Here is a 19,884-nt window from a genome sequence, read left to right as displayed (position 1 = left end):
TGACTAGCTATTTTCTGTTGTGAATCAGGGCCTCACTAAGTAGCCGAGGTTGGTGGAGAACCTGCGATCCTCCTCTCAGCTTATATGTGTGCACCACATGCCTGGTTCAAGACTGCATTTTGGTGCTTTTGGAAAGCAGCTTCCAATAAGCGAACCAGAGCTAAGATATTAAGACCTGTTGAGGAAGGTAGCTACCTCTTGTGTGTGAAGGGTGAAGGGCTAAGCTGAGTCGGGATGTGAATTTCTTCTCCCCTAAGGCTTGAGGTGGAGCAACAGCTGCTGAGTGGTAGGATAGGGTGGGTTGGTGACAGGCTTAAAGAATCTGTGTGTTTTTCTGATCTTGATGAAGCAGCAGAGATTACTAAAATCTAATGTTTCTTTGCTCTTAATTGGACTTTTATAAACCCTGGGTGGTGACACAGTAGTTACTTCATAGAAAACTAGATGAATAATTGGTAAATAGAGCTGCTTCGAGAGATATAATCATAGAGGGGGAGAAGAATAAAAATGCAGTGTTCAGTCTGAGGCTCAGCTGTGCACAGGTTATGCTCAGTAACTGTTGGATGAAAGCTGGGCGGTCTGTGGACCGCCTCAGCTCCTTAGTGAGGCCCTCTGCAACTTAGTGAGGCTCTCTGCAACTTAGTGAGAACCTGCCTCAAAATAAAGAATATAAAAAAATAGGGCTGGAGGTGTAGCTCAGCGGTAGAATGCCCCTGAGTTTCATTCCCAGTACTGTAAAATAAATAAATAAGTAAATAAGTAAATGACTTTTGGATGAATAAAGAGAAGAATGAACAAATGTCAGGATACATTTAGTAGGTAGCTAAGCATAGACTAGAGGTTCTGTGAATCCGAGAACATTTTCTGAGCAAAAAATTTAAATCTGTGAGTACATTAAAAGGGTGGGGTCAGAAATAGTAATGGGCTCTCCAAACCACTTTTCCATGGTTAGAGACTATGGGATGGTAGAGAGCATGCTTGTAATAATTAGAATTCAGACAGAATGGTAACTCCTTTGACTTAGGACTGAATGATCACACACACACACACACACACACACACACACACACACACACACACACATTGAATAGTATGCCAGGCTTGGTGGGAAAGGCTACCAGGGCTGCCACCTGAGGGGAGGTACTTCACCTTAGGGGGTACCGTCATCTGAGGGGGGTACTGTCAGTGAATATTTGTAAAATTAGTGCAATTTTACACTACACTACACTACACTTCACTACAATTATGAAGAGTGCTGTGGTGGTGGAGGGCAGGTTGCAAGGAGGACATTTTGCAGGGGAATGAATAGGGTGGGTGGCATGGGATGTGGGTGGTGGTCTGGAAAAGTTTCTTTTGAGACGTGACATTTAAACTGGGCTCTGGGAAATAGGCCAGAGTGAGGCAGGCCTGTGCGTGGAGAGGGAGAGCAGGGCTAGGGCAGTGGTTGGAGTCGCATGGGGTAGAGAAGGAATATCGTGAGGAAAGGCCATGAGGGGAAGCCAAGCCGAGCTGTCAGTGAATGAAAGGGTGGCCAGGGTCCTGGGAATTGTAGAAGAGAGGGATGGCATGAGGAAGAGGTTGAGAGGGGCTAAGGTTGTACAGGTCTTAGATGTTGTATCATGATTTAGGGCTCTGATGCAAAGGAAGCATTAGATGTTTAAGGGAGGTGGCTGGACCCTATTTACATTTAATGTGCTGGAGTGGCCAAGGGATGATTGGGGGGCCAAGAAGGAGGCTGTTTCTATACAGGAAAGATGAAATGGCATTGAATTACTGTCGTGGTGGTAGTGTTGGGCAGACAGTTGTAGATTAGGGCTGTGTTTTAGAGACAGAATCCACAAAATTAGTGACTTAGTGTTTGCGTGGGAAAGGGATGTTTGTATGGAAAAGAGGGAAGTGGTAAAGAGTAGCCACTGACAGAATTTGGGAACACTACAGAAAGGAGGAGTTAACGAATTCCAGATGTGGACATGCTGAGTTTGAGGGCCTTAGACGACATGGAGTGGAGATTCAGTACTAAGATTAAGGGAGCCTTTGTCAGAGGAGAAAAGGCAACGTAACTTATTAAATCATGTTGGGACAGCTGGCTAACCCCTTGGAATAAAAGAAGTACAGGCCTGACTTCATGTTATATACCTGGATAAATTCCCTTCAGCCCCAGAGGTACTTAAAGAAAGATCATTACTTTGGAGGATGCTCTGAAGAGCTGAGCTGTGTGCAGTGGAGTCAGGAGGCTGGAATCCAGGCTGCTGAGTTGTGTAAGAGAAAACTTGAGACAGGTAAGTAGTTGTTTGTTTTTAAGGGCACAAAGCTAAGTGACTACAGGGACAAAGTCTAAACACTCAACTCACAATTTGCTTTCATATGGCAAGTTAAATTGAAGTCTAAACTAGGCAGGAGGGTTGCCAGGGAGCACCTTTATATTTTTAAATAATGGACAGGCTAACAAGCAAATTAATTATTTGAACATTAATTTTGTGTCCATTATGCAAAATTAATTAACAAGATGCTTCACTAGGTTCTTGGAAAACAAAGACCAGTAAGAATGGTCTCTATTCTCAAGAAGCTTAAGTGCTTAAGTTTCTAGGCCCAAATAAACAGCATCCTAGGATGCAAAAATTCCCCTTATGGTCATGGAATTCCTATTGTAACCTTTCAAAAATGGGGAGAATAAGAAAAATGGCAGAAGATAGAGGAAATTGTTTCTTTTTCTGAAAAGGTAGGGACGAGATTCTGATAATGAAAATAAAATATCAAATGAGTTATTAAGTAAGTAGTTATATTTCCACAAGGGACTATTATTAGTTTACTGTGAATAAATCCTACCAAAAAGTAACTACTATGTCTGGCTGACTGCCTAATTGGGTGGACCATCTTTTGATTTCCTCAAACCACTGGATACCATCTCTTCTGACTTTCTGGTGGGCAAGGTGGCTGGCTTTCAAAGGGGGCTTCATGAACATGTATGGTTTCCCTCAAATGTTCCTGAGTGCTCTATTGGAATGGGGAGCTCTAGGGAGCTGGACTCGGCCCATCCCTGCTTCACCTACAGTGACTTCTTGTTCATCTATCTGTCTATTGGGACTTGATTGCCTTTTTTTGAACAGAGGGCTTCCTCTACCAAAGGGGAAAAAATTGAAAACCCTTGGATTAGATTGATAAGGATCCATGGCTGGTCGAGTACCTATGTCCTCACAGAGTTGACGAATGGATTAATATCTCCTGCAGAGAGCTCTCAAGGGGCAATGCTCATGACTGGATCATGCTCAGTTCTTTTTCTCAGAGCCCTGTTCTCAACTTTGAAGGCAAGCTTTGAAGGATAACCAGGATGCTGGATGAAAGAACCAAGAATCAGAGCTTTCATGAATAGTTACATTTTCTCTTCTAAGTGGATGCTAGATAGATATTGGGAAACAAAAGTCCACCTCAGATATAGGGGCAGAGATGCCAATGGGACAGTAGAGGGGGTTTAGAGAGAAGAGGGATTGAGATATAAAGACAGTAATGAAAGGTTTGAGCCACTGCCCCGCAGGGGGCGGGGCTGGAAGCTAGGAGGCGAAGCCCTGTGATTCCCAGAGGAAACCACGCCCCTCAATTTAAGAGAAGCCTGATAGAGACAGAGAGGCGCGCTCTCCCCCACTAGCCCCCGCGGGCTCACGGGGTCTGTTACCACCTATAATGGATTTCCGCGTGTATCTGTGCGCCAATGGGACCTGCTGCATCTTTATTTATTAATCAAGTAACAGTTTAAATAATGCTATGTAAGCTAGGCGTGGTGGTGCACACTTGTAATCCCTGCGCTTGGGAGGCTGAGACAGGAGGATCCCGCAGGTTCGAAGCCAGCTTCAGCTGGCTTAAGAGACCCTGTTTCCAAATAAAATATAAAATAGGTCTGGGAGTGTAGCCCGGAGGTAGAAGGCCCCTGGGTTCCATCCCCAGTACCGCCAATAATAATAATAATAATAATAATAATAATAATAATTATAATAATAATAATAATGCTATGTAAGTATATGAAATCACCAGTGTCAATCTCTATGATATGTACAGGGAACGGAAGGGAGGGGAAGGAGGGATGTAATCAGAGGGAAATGAACCAAGTGTCGTGTGAGTTTTTGTACCTACTGTGCATCTCAGTATGATGTATAATTATAATGCAACAATAAAAGTATAAAAAAAATCAGAGTTTTCAACTTTAACAAACTGAAACCTAATAAGGATACATGTTAAATTCTGTACATAGTTCTTTGTATATTCTAGATATTAGTCCTCTATCAGCAGGAAAGCTGCAAAGATCTTCTCCCATTCTGTAGGCTTTCTCTTTAGACTCTTGATGGCTTCCTTTGATGAACAGAAACTTTTCAGTTTAATGCCATCCCACTTATTAATTCTTGTTTTAATTTCCTGAGCTCTGGGGGTCTGTTGAGGAAGTTTCTACCTGTGCGTATGTGTTTGAAGTTTGGACCTATGCCCTTGCCTAGTAGCTTCACAGTCTCTGGTCTAACACTGTATGACCTGGCTATACCACTTCTGGATATCAGAGAACTACAGTAAAATATACATACCCATGTTCACAGCAGCACGATTCACAATAACCAAACTATGGAACCAACCCAGCTGCCCATCAACAAATGAATGGATTACAAAATTATGGGAAATATACACAGTAGAATTCTACTCAGCGATAAAAAAGAACAAAATTATGTCATTTGCAAGAAAATGGAAGGACCTGGAGAATGTTAAGTGAGATTAGCCAGTCACAGAAAGTGAAGGATCATATGTTTTCTCTAATATGCACAAGCTAGGGAGTAATGGGGATACCAGAGGGACTCCAGATAATGGAGGAGAAATCTTAGTGAAGCCAGGGAAGTGGTCTAGGAGAAGGGAAGGGGGAAGACTGGGAAAAGTGAGGTTCATTAATAGAGTTACTATCATTGACTATGTGTATATATGTGAAAATACCAGTGTCAATCTCAGGACTCTGTATAGGGAAGAGGGGAAATGGGGAGGTTGACAGGTGCCCACCAAGTGCTGTGTGCGTGTATGTCACTGTCAACATGATTTACATTATGATGTGACACTATAATGTACCAATAGAGGCATGTTAAAAATCAGTCAGTAGATAAAGTAAATTCTCTATATAGGTACAAAAATCAAATTGCACATATATAGTATAGAGAGGCACCTATGAAAAAATCCTTCAGGATTTTAGTTGATTTTAACTTAATATGTCCCAATGTGGTGGGCTTTCAAAGGAACTATTAAAAATGTAGCCAGTATAAACAGAGAATCATGTCTGAGCCTAGGTGGGTTCCTCAGGGAACCTTTGGGCGCTTTCTCTTTGGAGCACAGCTGCACCTTCGTGACATGGTTTGGTATGTGACTGTCTCCTTACCTGGACTCTGTGCCAGGCTTGGTGGCTCCACTCTCTGTCTCTGGGGCCTGACTGAGTCCCTGGCTCAAAATTGACATCCAGCAAATGTTTGTGGAACAAAGAGGTGCAGTGTTCAGTTGGGGAATAAAGAGAAATGGCCACTTGCGTGTGTCCAGAGAAGGCGCTTAGTGTTAAAATGACTTCTCCTGAGGAGTTTGAGGATGCTGGGTCTGGATAGTCTGGGGAAGGGAAGATGCAGAGGTCATATACCAACATTTTCTCAACATTAGAAGTGGGTAGTGTCTTGGAGTCGATGGAGACACAAGCAAATAGAGGAGAGGAGAAGGGAGTAAAGGAAGCTGAGTGTCTGGGGATGACAGTAGATCACAAGTCAGGGTCAGGAGATCTTTGAGACGGAGCAGTCAGAATGAAGGCTGTCTTGTGATGCGCCTTGAGCTGCCTCTCCTCTAGATGATGGCTGAGGTCTTTCTATAGGTGGTGAGATGTTTCCAGATAGTCTCTAGGGAGCTTTCCAGTTCTGATGGTTTTATGATTTTTTAATTCATTCTCTAGAGAGAAGAATAGAGCCATTTTTTTTTTTCAGTCCTAATACTCAGCAGAGCCACATGGAGGCTCATGGCCCAGCCTCCTGCTTGTTCTGCTGGAGTGGCGGGGCACCTGGGCTGCCCCTTGTGCCTTCTCAGGCTTCCGCACTCCAGAGATGTCTTTACCCTGCACCCCTGCTATTGAATCTATATTTCAAACAGTAAGGCTTCCTCTTTTATTTACAACTTTTTTTTTTTTTTTTTTTTTGGTGGTACTGGGGATGGAACCATGGGGCATTCTACCACCGAGCTACACCTCCAGCCCTATTTTTTATTCTTTATTTTGAAACAGGGTCTCACTGAGTTGCAAAGGGCCTCACTAAGAAGCTGAGGCTGCCCACGAACCGCGATCCTCCTGTCTCACCCTCCCAAATGCTGAGATTAAAAGTCTGTGCCACCACACCTGGCTCACCTCCAGCCCTTTTTACTTTTTATTTTAAAATGGGATCTTGGAAAGTTTGCCTCAAACCTGTAATGCTCTTGTCTCTGCCTCCCAAGTCCTGGCTTTACATATGTGCGCTACTGAGGAGATAGAAAGGAAATAGGCAGATAGGGAAGAAGCCTTGGTAGAAAAAACTTAATTTCCTGAGGGGCAAGGGGCCAAGGTTCAGAGATAAGAAGGACCAAAGCTTCACAAAACCATCTGTTTGCTAATCAACAAACCCAGGAGACATCACTTGGAGCAAGTCTGACACTCCTACTGAAAGGAGATGAGACCCTTCAAAGGACATGCAAATACCCTATGCAAATTCTGAGAGCTGCTTCCCAGAATTCCCGAAATCCCAAACTCACCACAACCAAACAGAGGACATGCAGACATGTATAAACCCCTAGCACAGCTCCCTTTGGGGAGCTTTTCTCTCTCTCACAGGTCATGTTAGCCTTGAGAGAAGGCAGAGTGCAATGAAGGCATTTGGCCCGGGATGCTCTCAGGTAGTAACCTGAAGGCCTCTGCTGGACATCAAGGCTGACCAGGGCTTCTAGGGGTGACCTGCACCTCTTTTCTGGCAGATCGCGTGGACCCTGGGAGAAAGTAGTTGCAACTGATGGCACTTGGCTCGGGCGACACTAGGGTAGTGACCTGAAGGCAGCTACTGGACACCAGAGTTCCAACAGCCCCTTTGGGGTGTTCAGCCACTTTTCCCTATTCCCTGCTGCTTCCAATAAACCATTTACTCCCCTTCCTGCGGTCTGTGGGTGTCATTCTTTGCTCACCGTAGACAAGAACCCGGTAAGGAAACGCCGAGTTTCTTCTCAAGAAACTCCGTTTCATCTTTGATGAAACTCCGGGTTTCTTCTCAAGAAACCCCACCCCGTTTCATCTTGGGGGCTCAGAAGAAACCCCCCATTTCACTACCATACCTAGCTTTTCTTCTTCTTTTTTTATGGTACTGGGGATGGAACCCAGGAGGATTCTACCTCTGAGCTACACCCCCAGCCCTATTTTTTATTCTTTATTTTATTTTAATTAATTTACTGGTGATACCGGGGTTGGAACCCAGGGGCTTTTCAACCTCCAGGCAATACTCCCAGACCTATTTTATACCTTATTTGGAAACAGGATCTCACTAAGTTCCTGAGAGCCTCACTAAGTAGCTGACGCTGGCTTTGAATCTGTGCGATCTTCCTATCTCAGCCTCCCAAGTGCTGGGATTACAAGCATGCACCACAACGCCCAGCTTTATTCTTTATTTTAAAACAGGGTCTCAGTGTTTCAAAGGGCCTCACTAAGTAGCTGAAGCTGTCCACAAACCACGATCTTCCTGTCTCAGCCTCCCAAATGGTGGGATTACAAGCGTGCTCCACCATGCTCGAGTTTTCTTCTTTTAAAGAGTTTTTTTTCCCCTCAAAGGCTTTTTGACTCATACTATAGCCAAGTTTTTTTTTAAATTATACATATATATGAGGTACAATGTGATTTTTTTTTGTGTGTGTGGTACTGGGGATGGAACTCAGGGGTTTTTCTAACTTCAGGCTATACTCCCAGACCTATTTTATACTTTTTATTTGGAAACAGGGTTTCACTAAGTTGCTGAGAGCCTCACTAGGTAGCTGAGGCTGGCTTTGAACCTATGTGATCCTCCTGTCTCAGCCTCCCAAGCGCTGGGATTACAAGTGTGCGCCACCACGCCTGGCACAATGTGATATTTTGATTCATGTTTTTGGTTTTAGCAGAGTTTGGGAAAAGGCTATTTTAATTCCTGTTCTTCCTACTCTGTTTAATGATATCAGGCGAACAGCCTCTCAGGGCCTCAAGTCTTCTGACATTAGGCCTTCAGGCCTCCGCTGGGCACGGCAGCTACGCCCCATAGTCCCCCGTGAGCGTGATGGAGAGGCCTCCAGCGCTGGGCTGTGGAAAAGGCGGTGGATATTTCTCCACACACTTTAGCTTAGAGCATATGCCGAGGAACTGCTAACAGAAGTCAGAGGAGAATGAAGATACAAAAGTAATTAAGCCTGTCAGTCTGGCTAAAGGAGAAGATCTACAGGTAGAAGAAGCAAATAATAGATAATATCTGAGACCTCAGAGCAATGTTTCCTAAAGCAGGCTTTAAGTGCTCTGCAAGCTGTAGGGCTGTAGCACAATTGCCCTTTAGAATGCCCCAGGGAGCTGTGTATAGCCTGGTGCTTTTTTTTTTTTTTTTTTTTTTTTTCCCAGTACTAGGGATGGAACCCCGGGCATTCTACCTCTGAGCTATACTCCCAGCCCTATTATTTTTTATTCTTTATTTTAAAACAGGGTCTCACTGAGTTGCAAAGGGCCTCACTATGTAGCTGAGGCTGTCCACAAACTGCGATCTTCCTGTCTCAGCCTCCCGAATGCTGGGATTACAAGCGTGCGCCACCATGCTTGGCTTCATATAGCATCTTTTTTTTTTTTTTTTTTTTGGTGGTACTGGGGTTCCTGGAAGCCCTTCTACCTCCGGGCTACACTCCCAGACCTATTTTTACATTTTTACTTGGAAACAGGGTCTCCTAAGCCAGCGCGTGCAGCTGGCTTCGAACCTGCGCCATCCTCCTGTCTCTGCCTCCCAAGCGCAGGGATTACAAGCGTGCGCCACCACGCCCGGCCTTCATATAGCATCTTGATGATATTCTAGTCTTACAACACCCCTGGGAGGTAGTCGTGTATAGAGGAGAAATTCAAGTAGATTCGGAGGCTGGGGCTGGTTCCAGGCCGTCCAGCTAGCCATCATGCTTTTCTTCTGCTCCAGAACCATGTCCATGTTTGCATGGGTGATCCACTGATGTCCCATGCGAGAAGAGTAATAATTTGGCTTGGAAACCGTGAATCCTTTTTTTAACCTGTATTGGTTGGTTTCTGATGGGAGCCCAAGCTTTTCTGGAGTTTGTATCAGAGTCCTGTGCTCATCAACTGAAGTGATTGAATCTGAAAGGTTTTCACATACCGTTTATAACTACATTGCCTGCCCTTCTCTAATGGAGGGAATCATTATATCACATACTCAGAAAGCATTAACTCTCTTTTTATGCTCATTTTTCCCATTCTTGCTTCCAAAGCAAGGAGGAAGGAATTGATAGCTTGGGGGTCCAGGGATCTTAAATAGCCAGGGATTGTAGAATAAGGCTCTACCAATGTTTGAGTAGAAGGAGATAGCTGCCACCCAGAGTTGTGATTTGTTTCATTTCCATTTTCTTGTTAATATTTGATTTGGTAAAAAGTGTTGATTACTCATGCAAATAAAAAAATTAGTTTTAGCAGAATAAAATGGTATGTTACTAGATACCTAGTTCTTAGAAGTTTTTGTGGCACATTTAGCTACGTAAATTGGTTCACATAATTGGGACAGACTCCATCTCATCTGTTTTATCCTAGGGTATTCTATCTTTTTATTGATTCGAGAAGAGTGATTTGACTTTGTGTTTAAATTTCAAGATTCCTGCCGGGCGTGGTGGCGCACGCTTGTAATCCCCAAGCTTGGGAGGCGGTGACAGGAGGATCGCGCAGGATCGCGCAGGTTCAAAGCCAGCTGCGCTGGCTTAAGAGACCCTGTTTCCAAAAATAAAATAGGTCTGGGAGTGTAGCCCAGAGATAGAAGGGCTTCCAGGAACCCCAGTACCACCAAAATAATAATAATAATAAAAAATTTCAAGGTTCCAATTCTTGAATGATTACAATAAAAAAAAAGAAAAGAAAAGAAGCCCTCACAAAAAGTACCATGTTGACAATAGCTTTTCAAAACAGTTATCTGTATGTGTCCTGTAGATGTTTATAGTTTAGAGTTGAATACAGAATGAGAAGGTCCGACTGGGCATGGTGGCGCATGCTTGTAATCCCAGCATTTGGGAGGCTGAGACAGGAAGATCGTGGTTCGTGGACAGCTTCAGCTACTTAGTGAGGCCCTTTGCAACACAGTGAGACCCTGTTTGAAAATATAGATTTTAAAATAGGGTTGGAGGTGTAGCTCAGAGGTAGAATCCCCTGGGTTCCATTTCTGGTACCACAAAAAATAATCAAACAGATAAAAAGAATGAGAAGAACCAGTGCTGTCCTACCCCAAGTTGCCCGATATGGAAATGCTACACATTTGTGTTCTGCCGACTTTTTTGCATAGAATTTGAGGAGGAATTAATTATAGATAATGATGATCTCATATATCTAAATAAATTAAGTCAGTTGTTTGGTACTTGGTCAACCCAAAAACATATTTTTATTTGTTTAAAATTTAAAATTTGTATTTAAAAATAACATACCAACATTTAAAAAACTAGGAATAACTTATATATTCGTTATACTTCTATAATTTAACTCAGTAACAATTTCCTATTTTCCTGTATCTCCTACCTGCAGTTTTATGAAATTTTTGTGATAATGGGGGTAGAACCCAGGGGCCTTCTACCTCTGGGCTATACCCCAGCCCTATTTTATTTTTTACTTAGAAACAGGGTCTTGCTAGGTTGCTGTGAGCCTCATTAAGTTACTGTGGCTGGCTTTGAACCTATTGTCTCAGCCTCCCAAGTACTGGGATTACAGGCACGCATCACCATGTCTGGCTTAAAATTTCATTTTTGACGCACACTTCTCTTTGTATCCTGCTATTTTTTAATTTACTTTTTAAATTATTTTATTAGTGCATTGTAGTCGTACATCTTAATGGAGTACAAGATGGTAGAGACATTTATGTATACATAACCCAATTAGCCCTTCCCCAGTTCCTGCTCCATTCCCTCACCCTCCCTCCTTCTCATGTTTGTCTTAATGATTGACTTTGATATGTTTGTGAATATACATCATGTGCATTAGAGAATTTCCCTCTTACCCCCTTCCCATCCCCTCAATTAGCTTTCCTTATTTGCTCATCTATAGCATCTCCTTCTTGTCTAGAGTTCTTCCTATGACCCATTTTCTCCCTAGCTTCTGCATATGAGGGAGAGCATCCAATTTCTTATTTCTTGTGACTGACTAATCTCATTTAGCATAATGTTCTCCAGTTCCATCCATTTCCCTGTAAATGACGTGATTGTGTTTTTATTTATGGCTGAGTAAAATTCCATTGTGTACATATCTCATAGTTTTGTAATCCATTCATCTGATGATAGACATCTTGGCTGGTTCTGTAGTTTGGCTATGGTGAATTGTGCAGCTATGAATTTTTTGCCACCTACATCTCTGATAGAGTACTAATATCTAGAATATACAGAGAACTCAAGAAAATCAGCACTAAGAAAATAAATAACCCAGTCAAAAAAATGGGCAAGTGAACTATATAGACACTTTACAAAAGAAGAAATTCAGATGGCTAATAAATGCATGAAAAATGCTCAACATCATTAGCAATCAGAGAGATGTAAATCAAAACTACCCTGAGATTTCACCTGACTTCAACTAGATTGTCAATCATTTAAAACACAAACAACAACAAATGCTAGTGAGGATGTGGAGAAGTGGGAACTCTAATACATTGTTGGTGGAATTGCAAATTAGTGCAACCACTTTGAAAAACAGTATGGAAGATCCTCAGAAGAATGGAAACGAACTTATCTATGATCCAGCAATACTGCTTCTGGTTATCTACCCAAAAGAATGGAAACCAAAATACCAAACTAATGCATTCTGCTAATGTTTAAAAACAACCTCTAAACATTTTTCTCTGTGTTGACATTTTTTAAGTGGTCTTCTTTAATAGCTGCATATTCCAGATAATTCGAATATCCTCATATATCACTTCTGAGGCTTTATTTGACATAAGCTCATAGCATTGAAATTACTGGGTGTTATGGTTTGTATATAGAATGTCCACTGAAAACCTCATGTATTGGCAATGCAAAATGTTCAGAACTGAAATAATTGAATGAGGGCTCTAGTTTTATCACTACATAAACCCACTGATGAATTAATGATTCGAATAGGCTTCCTGGGTTGTAAAGTGAGTATGGTTGTGAGTAAGGGTTATGAGTATGGCCTTGGGGGCTTGGTGTGTGTGTTTTTGGTCTTTGGGGTGTGTGTGTGTGTGTGTGTGTGGTGTGTGTGTGTGTGTGTGTGTGTGTGTGTCTGTCTGTCTGTCTGTCTGTCTATCTGTCTTTCTGTCTGTCTGTGTCTCTCTCTGCTTCCCGGCTTCTATGAGGTGGGCAGTTGCCCTTTGCCAGGCACTGATGACATGATGTTTCTGAAACCTTGGAGCCAGCTGACCATGGACTGAACCTCTGAAATTAAACCCAAATAAACCTCTCCTCTCCTAAGTTGTTTGTGTCAGGTATTTTGGTTGCACCAACAAAAATTCATATTAGGATGGTAGGTAAAAGATTATAGAACATTGTTAGGTCTCTTTCTAGGCATTGCCATTGTGCTTGCCAAAAGAAATATGCAAATATACCAAGTGAGCAGTAAAAGATTGAGGTGCCAGTTTCACTGCAGGCTTACTAGTATTGTGGCTTATGAATAGAACCCAATTTAACACTTGATTCCTTATAAACTGGCATCTTAAGTTTGTTCTAATTTTTCATTCTTTAATCACTTGTAAAAACAAATATTTTTTCTTTGAATTTTGAATTTTCCTAATTATATTTGTTCTATGATCCATCTCAACATTTATCTAATTTTCTCTTGAATCTTGAGGTTTTCTTTAAAGTATAATCCATCTGTGTATATTTCATAGCTTTGTATTTTTTATGTTATTTTTTTCCCTAAGTGGTATTTAAGGCATATATTTGTTCAGACTTGAATAGACTCTTTAAGATTTCTGTGAGCCAGGAGTGGCAGCGCACACACCTGTAATCTAAGTAATTTGGGAGATTGAGATAGGATTGTAGGTATCAACTTTTCAAGATAAAAAGAAATAAAAAGGGCTGGGGGTATAGCTCAGATGTAGAATGCCACTGGGTTCAATCCTTGGTACCAGAAAACACGTGTGTGTGTGTGTGTGTGTGTGTGTGTGTGTGTGTGTGTGTGTATGGATATTCTGACTTACATCATGCTATTCATGTTAATCCTGACCCCATGGCAGGTATCCATGGTGTCCAACACCTCACAGTGCTGAGCCCCAGCCCAGTGATGACCTCTGCTCCTTCCCCAGAGCCACCTCTCCTTGGTGGCTCCTGGGGCTGTCTGACTCCTGACCTCACCTCACCACCTGCCTGTGCGCTCTGTGTAGCCCACCCCACCCCAGGTCAATGACCGCCTCCAGACCTCAAGTCTCCTCTCCTCCACACCCCACCCTGCCATTTTATTAGTCCCTTTTCTATCCGCTTCCCTCTCGGTCAGCCCAGCCTGAGCTCCATCTTGGAGGCCTTCTCTCCCCAGCACCTGCCATCCCTCCCCAGCCCTTAACCTTCTCCCAGGCAGTACCCCCTCCCCCTCCCTCACTGTGGCAAGTTCCAGTCCCCCGCCCCAGGCCTTGGAATACAGATTCTCTTTCCTCTTCTCAGACTTTATCCATTGCAAGCTCCTTCTGTTTACCATATACATGTAAATCTATCCTGTCTTTAAAAATAGCAACCTGTTTCTGTCCTCTCTCTCTCCTGTTTCCCTTCACACAGTCACGCTCTTCCTGTACCCCCCACTCATTTCTTCAGCCCCGCATCCTGTCTTCTAGCTCCCCCTGCTTCATCCCTACATTGCTCTTGAAAGGTAACACCTGCTATGTAAATGCTTTCGTGTTTCATTTTGGCCATTTGGAAGTAGGAAACCTGGGCTTGAAGTGGAACATGAAGGAGCCTTTCTTTCCTGCTGTAATTCGAATGGAATTTGATTTATTTTTCAATTTTTGTTTTTGTTTTTTTGTGGTACTGGGAATGGAACCCAGGGACATTCTACCTTCGAGCGATACCCCCAGCCATATTTTTTATTCTTTATTTTGAAACAGGGTCTCACTGAGTTGCAAAGGGCCTTGTTAAGTAGCTGAGGCTGTCCACGAACCGCGATCCTCCTGTCTCAGCCTCCCAAATGCTGGGATTATGAGCGTGTGCCACCATGCCCGGCTTTGGAAAATTGATTTCTTGGGTGCATAAATGAGCTTCCTTTTCTCCTGGAGATTTCCCCTCCACCCCCATTTTCAGCTCCATAGACTTCCAGGCATCCCCTTAGGTGGCGTTAGTCTCTTGCTGTTTCAGGTGATCCCTGGCTATTGAGGATAACAAGCACTAATGCACGCAGGCATGTGCTTGCCAGCACTGCCCTAAGCACCTTTCAGGTTTTAGTAACTGCTCACGATGATTCTATCCATGAGGAAATCTAAGCACAAAGAGGTAACTTGCCCAGGAACAACCAGCTAGTAAATGGTAGAGCTTGGATTCAAACCTAAGAAGCCTAGGAGAATCAAGAAGGCTTTTTAGCATTTACCTTACCTGTGGGATCTTTCTGATTCTTCCCTGATTCTCCTTAAATATTGATGTTTCCAGCTTCCATCCCCACCCTCTATTCATCTCACATTGGATGCTCAAACATACTTATCTTCCAGCCTAATCCCTTCCTTGGATCCCAGAGGATTTTGCATCTTCACTTAGATGGTCCATAGCCACCTCAACTTCAGCACATCCCCCAACAGTCCCCATCACCCTCCCACCAAACCAGCATCCCTGTGACCGTCTTGGTGAATGGCACTGTCATTCATTTGTATGCTGAAGTTGGGTGCCAGGATTCTAGACTGCTGCTTCTGCTTTCCCTCTCTCCTGGCTTTTCTAAGCCCTCTACTGCCTGGGCCCTGCCTGCCTTCCAATCTGTTTCTATCCTTCAGCCCTTGTCCACTATTTCCCAACTACTTTGGTCTTCTCTCTGTTTCATAAACACACCAAGTTCATTCTGACCTTCCAACATGTTTTTTTAAATTAGTATTACTATTATTGTTATTTTGTTTTGTTTTTCTTTTTTGCCTTGAATCATCATCCTTATATCTTTACCTTCCTGGGTCCTTTTTGACATTGATGTCTCTGTAATTGTTGCCTCCACAGAGAGGCCTTCCCTGACCACCGAGTCTAATGCCGTGGCAGTCACCCTCTATGTGGTGTTTCTTACCTTAGTTCTCTGCATGGCATTTATCACTAGATATCATTTCTTATTTATCGATTGATCATTTGCAATGCTCCATGTGATGTAAACTCCATGAGAGTTTGTTCTGTCATCTCTATATCTCAAACACCTAGAACCATGTCTTGCATATAATCAAAATAATATTGATAAGAGCTCAATTTATGGGGCATTTACAGTATACTTAGGCAAATACTAGTACACTGTATAATACATACCCTCATATGTAACATAATACATATATCATAATAATGTAGATATTAATTAAATCTGTTGTATATTATATATGTGTAATATGTAGGATATTACACATGTGGCCCATATGTGATATATATCATCCATGGATAACAAAATATATTATAATATGGCATAGGTGCAATATGTAATAGAAAATACCTAATATAAATAACATATATCCTCATAGTGATGTAATAACAATACCTATTTTAATATGGGTGTTATGAGAATTATTGAATTAGAAATTGTTCTTATTAATTCTCACCAAAGGCATATGAGGTTAGGTTTTATTATGATTATTGTTACCATTAGTAGTAGTATGCATGTTTTGTAAATGAGGAAGTTAATTTACCTCATCGCCCAGGCCTGCTTCTTTAGTGCCCTTCAGAAGTACTTTACTGCTTTGCTTTTGCCAAACTCCTCAGGTTGTGGATCTGGGACCATTTGGGAAGCCCTGAGAGTACTACAAACTGAAGCCTTTAGCTAGGCCTCTTTGTCTCTATGTAGAGTTAAATATTTCGATTTCTCTTTCAAAATGCTTCCTGCCAAGCACCTAAAGGCCAAAGCTGGGACAATTTGAGTAACAAAATAAATAATGAGAATATTGGATTTTAACCCCAAAAGTATAACAAATATTCATGAGTGCATAAGTGAATGTAAGTGAATACATTAGCAAATGGGAATAGAGGGACAGTAGAAATTCCTTTTCTTCCTTTTTTTGTGATATTGGGGATTGAACTCAGGGGCATTCTACCTCTACCCCCCTAGCTCTTTTCTTCTTCTTCCTTCTTCCTTCCTCCCTCCTCCCTCCTCCCTCCTCCTTCACCCTCCTCCTCCCTCCTCCTCCTCCTCCTCCTCCTCCTCCTCCTCCTCCTCCTTCTTCCTCTCCTTCTTCTTCTTCTTCTTCTTCTTCTTCTTCTTCTTCTTCTTCTTCTTCTTCTTCTTCTTCTTCTTCTTCTTCTTCTTCTTCTTCTTCTTCTGGTGGTACTGAGGATGGAACCCTTTTCCGGGCTACACTCCCAGACCTATTTTATATTTTGATTTGGAAACAGGGTCTCTTAAGCCAGAGAAGCTGGCTTTGAACCTGTGTGATCCTCCTGTCTCCGCCTCCCAAGCATGGGGATTACAAGCGTGCACCACCACGCCCGGCCAATTCTTTTATTTTGAAACAGAGTCTCACTAGGTTACTTAGGGTCTTGCTCTATTGCTGAGGCTGTCCTCAAACCAGTGATTCTCCTCTCTCAGTCTTAAGTACTGAGATTATAGGCAAGTACCACCATGCCCAGATGGAGGGACCGTAGAATTCTCATCAGTACATGTAGAAGACATGAGAGAAATAGAAAATCACAATAACAACAACAAAAAATTGTTTCAGATAACATCCACCAACAGGTGCTAAAATTAGTGGGTCAGAGTTTGAGGAGAAACAGGATATTTGTATGATCTATAAGTATCTCTTCCATGATTATTAACTGCAATGGGAAATAGTAATTTTATTATAAAGAAAGCTGTGTACACCATCATTACCACGTGGTCAAGGTTCACATCACCAGTAATAGGACATATAATTGTGCTTCTTTTGATATGATACCCTTAGAAAGTACTAATCAATATTTTCTAGAGAAACAGAACCAATATGATATAAAGAAATTAATTATAAGGAATTGGATCACACAGTTATAGAAGCTGACAAGTCCCAAGAGCTTCAAGATGAGTCGGCAAGCTGGAGATCTGGCAAAGCCCAGGGTTCCTGCGTGATGCCAAAGGCCTGAGGTCCAGGAGGATTGATGTACAGTTCCAATCTGAAGGCTGGCAGGCTTGAGACCCAGGAAGAGCTGAAGTTTCTGCTCAAGTCCAGAGGCAGGAAAAAGTCAGTGACCCATTTGAAGGCTGGCAGGCAGAAGTTCTCTCTTACTGGGGAGCGAGTCAGCCCCTTTGTTCTTCCAAGGCCTTTAATGTTTGTGTGAGGCCCACCCACATTAGGAAGGGCAATTTGCTTTACTTAGTTTGCCAAGTCAAAGGCAAATCTCAACCTCAACTGCCTTTCTGGACATAGCCAGTGTATTGTTTGGACCACTGTCAGGGCACCCCATGGCCTACTCAAGTGGGTACATAGAATGAACCATCAAAGGATACATTATTACTTTGGTGGTATTCTTATAAAAAATGTTTGACCTCATCTAATCATAAGAAAACCTTAGATAAACCCACGTTGATGGGCATTTTACAAAATGGCTGACTTTAAAAGTGTCGAGATTATAAAAAACAAGGAAGGACTAGGGAACTTTTACAAATTGGATAAGATTAAGGAGATAGGATGAGAAAATGCAATGCAGGATCTTGGGTTGGATCCTGAACAAAAAACGACATTAGTTAAAAAAATGAATAAAATTTGAGTAAAGTTTATATTGAAGCTAATAGTGTTGTAATAATGGTTAATTTTCTAGTTTTAATAAATGTGCTATGTGTAGTTCTGTAAGATGGTGCTGTTGATAGAAGCTGTTTGAAGGGCATATTGTAGATACCATCTGCAGGAAGTTTTTCAATTTTTCTATATGTTCAAAATTACTTCAAAATAAAAGTATTTTTTTTAAAGAAAGCTTCCTTTTATTGGGTACTCTGAGGACTTTTTAATAACAGAGATTTTTTTATATTTTAAAAATTTACAACTGTCCTTGTGTGTGCATAAAATTTTATGTGTATCACTTAACATTTTCCAGAGACACTGGATTCCCTCTGTACTGTGTGTGTGTGTGTGTGTGTGTGTGTGTGTGTGTGTGTGTGTTATTAGGGATTGAATCCAGGGGTGCTCTGCCACTGAGCTATATACCCAGCTCTCTCTTCTTCTTCTTCTTTTTTTTTTTTTTTTTGTGTGTGTGGTACTGAGGATTGGACCTAGGGGCATATTACCTCTGAGCTATATCCCTAGCCCAATTTTATTCTTTAATTTGAAACGGGGTCTCATTAAGTTGCGGAGGACCTCACTAAGTAGCTGAGGCTGGCCAAGAACCTGTGATCTTCCTGTCTCAGCCTCCCAAGTACTGGGATTACAAGTGTGCGTCACCATGCATGGCCCCAGCCCTCTTTTATTTATTTATTTATTTTTAATTTTGAGATATGATCTTGCTAAATTGTCCAGGTTGGCTTTGAACTTGTGATCCTTCTGCCTCAGTCTCCCAAGTAACTGGGATTACTGGTAAGTGCCACCATGACCCATCTATTCCTATTTTGTTGTTGTTGTTGTTGTTGTTGTTGTTGTTGTTAATAGGAATTAAATGCTGTAAAGTCCTATAAGGTCATAATTGCGAAAGTAAAATGCAAACTCAGGGCTGTATGAACTGAAAACTTCTGTTGCCACCAAATAGAGTTGACAGAGAAAGCTATGAGAGGAGGCTGGGCCTGGACCTTGTGGGATGGACAGAATTGGCCAGAGAAAAGTAGGAGCACATGCAAGTTGTGGGGGTCAGGGGAAGGGTGGACACAGGATGATCACAGGTGTAGCAGTGGGAAACACAAAGTCTGCTGGGGAATTGCAGGTGCTCTCCTGGTTCACTAGAGTCGGGGAGGAATGACGGGTGAACCTGGAGCACATTTGGATGCTGAGTATAATGGCCCTTGTCTTCCAAGTTGAGTTTGGACTGTATTTCATAACTCAGTTCATAAACCATTGAAGGTGCTTGTGGAAGGAGTGTCTCAGGAGATTGAAGTTCAGGTTGGATGTGGAATGGACCTGAACGAGGGAGGCTGTCATCGGGAGAGCTAGTGTCCCTTGAGTGTCTCAGGTGTGGTGCTAATGCTTTTCATGAAAATATCACTTCATCCTCAAATAGCCCTGAGGGGTCGGTACAATAATATCACCCCCATTTTGCAGATAAGAAAACTGAGTCTCCGAGAGGTTATGTCCTGGACAGGATGAAGAGCAGTGGTGCCGGCATGTGCCCCCCACATGCAAAAGTACCTGACAGCAGCTCAACGTGGGGGTGGCAGGGCGTGCCCTAAGTATAGGTGGAAATGCAGGGATGGGAGCAGTAGTATCGAGCGCCCTCATCTGGGGCCTGATGTCAGGGCTGAGCCTGCAACCTCCAAAACTTCTAAAGTAGCCTTGGCTTCTTGTTCACCTTCTGAGAAAATGCATTGATTAAATCAGGCAGGCAATGAAGTTGAGTGTGCTTGCTTTGTGTCAC

At 42.5% G+C, this 19,884-nt stretch overlaps 1 protein-coding gene across 1 annotated transcript in view; it reads left to right on the top strand.

Moving 5' to 3' along the window:
* The window catches only part of FAXC (failed axon connections homolog, metaxin like GST domain containing), a gene marked incomplete at both ends in the record, with an annotated part of 67,410 nt that overhangs the window by 36,126 nt on the left and 11,400 nt on the right, over nt 1-19,884 (top strand). The gene's annotated exons all lie outside the window — the stretch shown is intronic.

Source organism: Muscardinus avellanarius (assembly GCF_963383645.1).
Source record: "Muscardinus avellanarius genome assembly, chromosome: 8".
Taxonomy (NCBI): Eukaryota; Metazoa; Chordata; class Mammalia; order Rodentia; family Gliridae; genus Muscardinus; species Muscardinus avellanarius.
The sequence above is the reverse complement of the archived record's forward strand: the minus strand, read 5'-3'. Positions and strand labels throughout refer to the sequence as shown.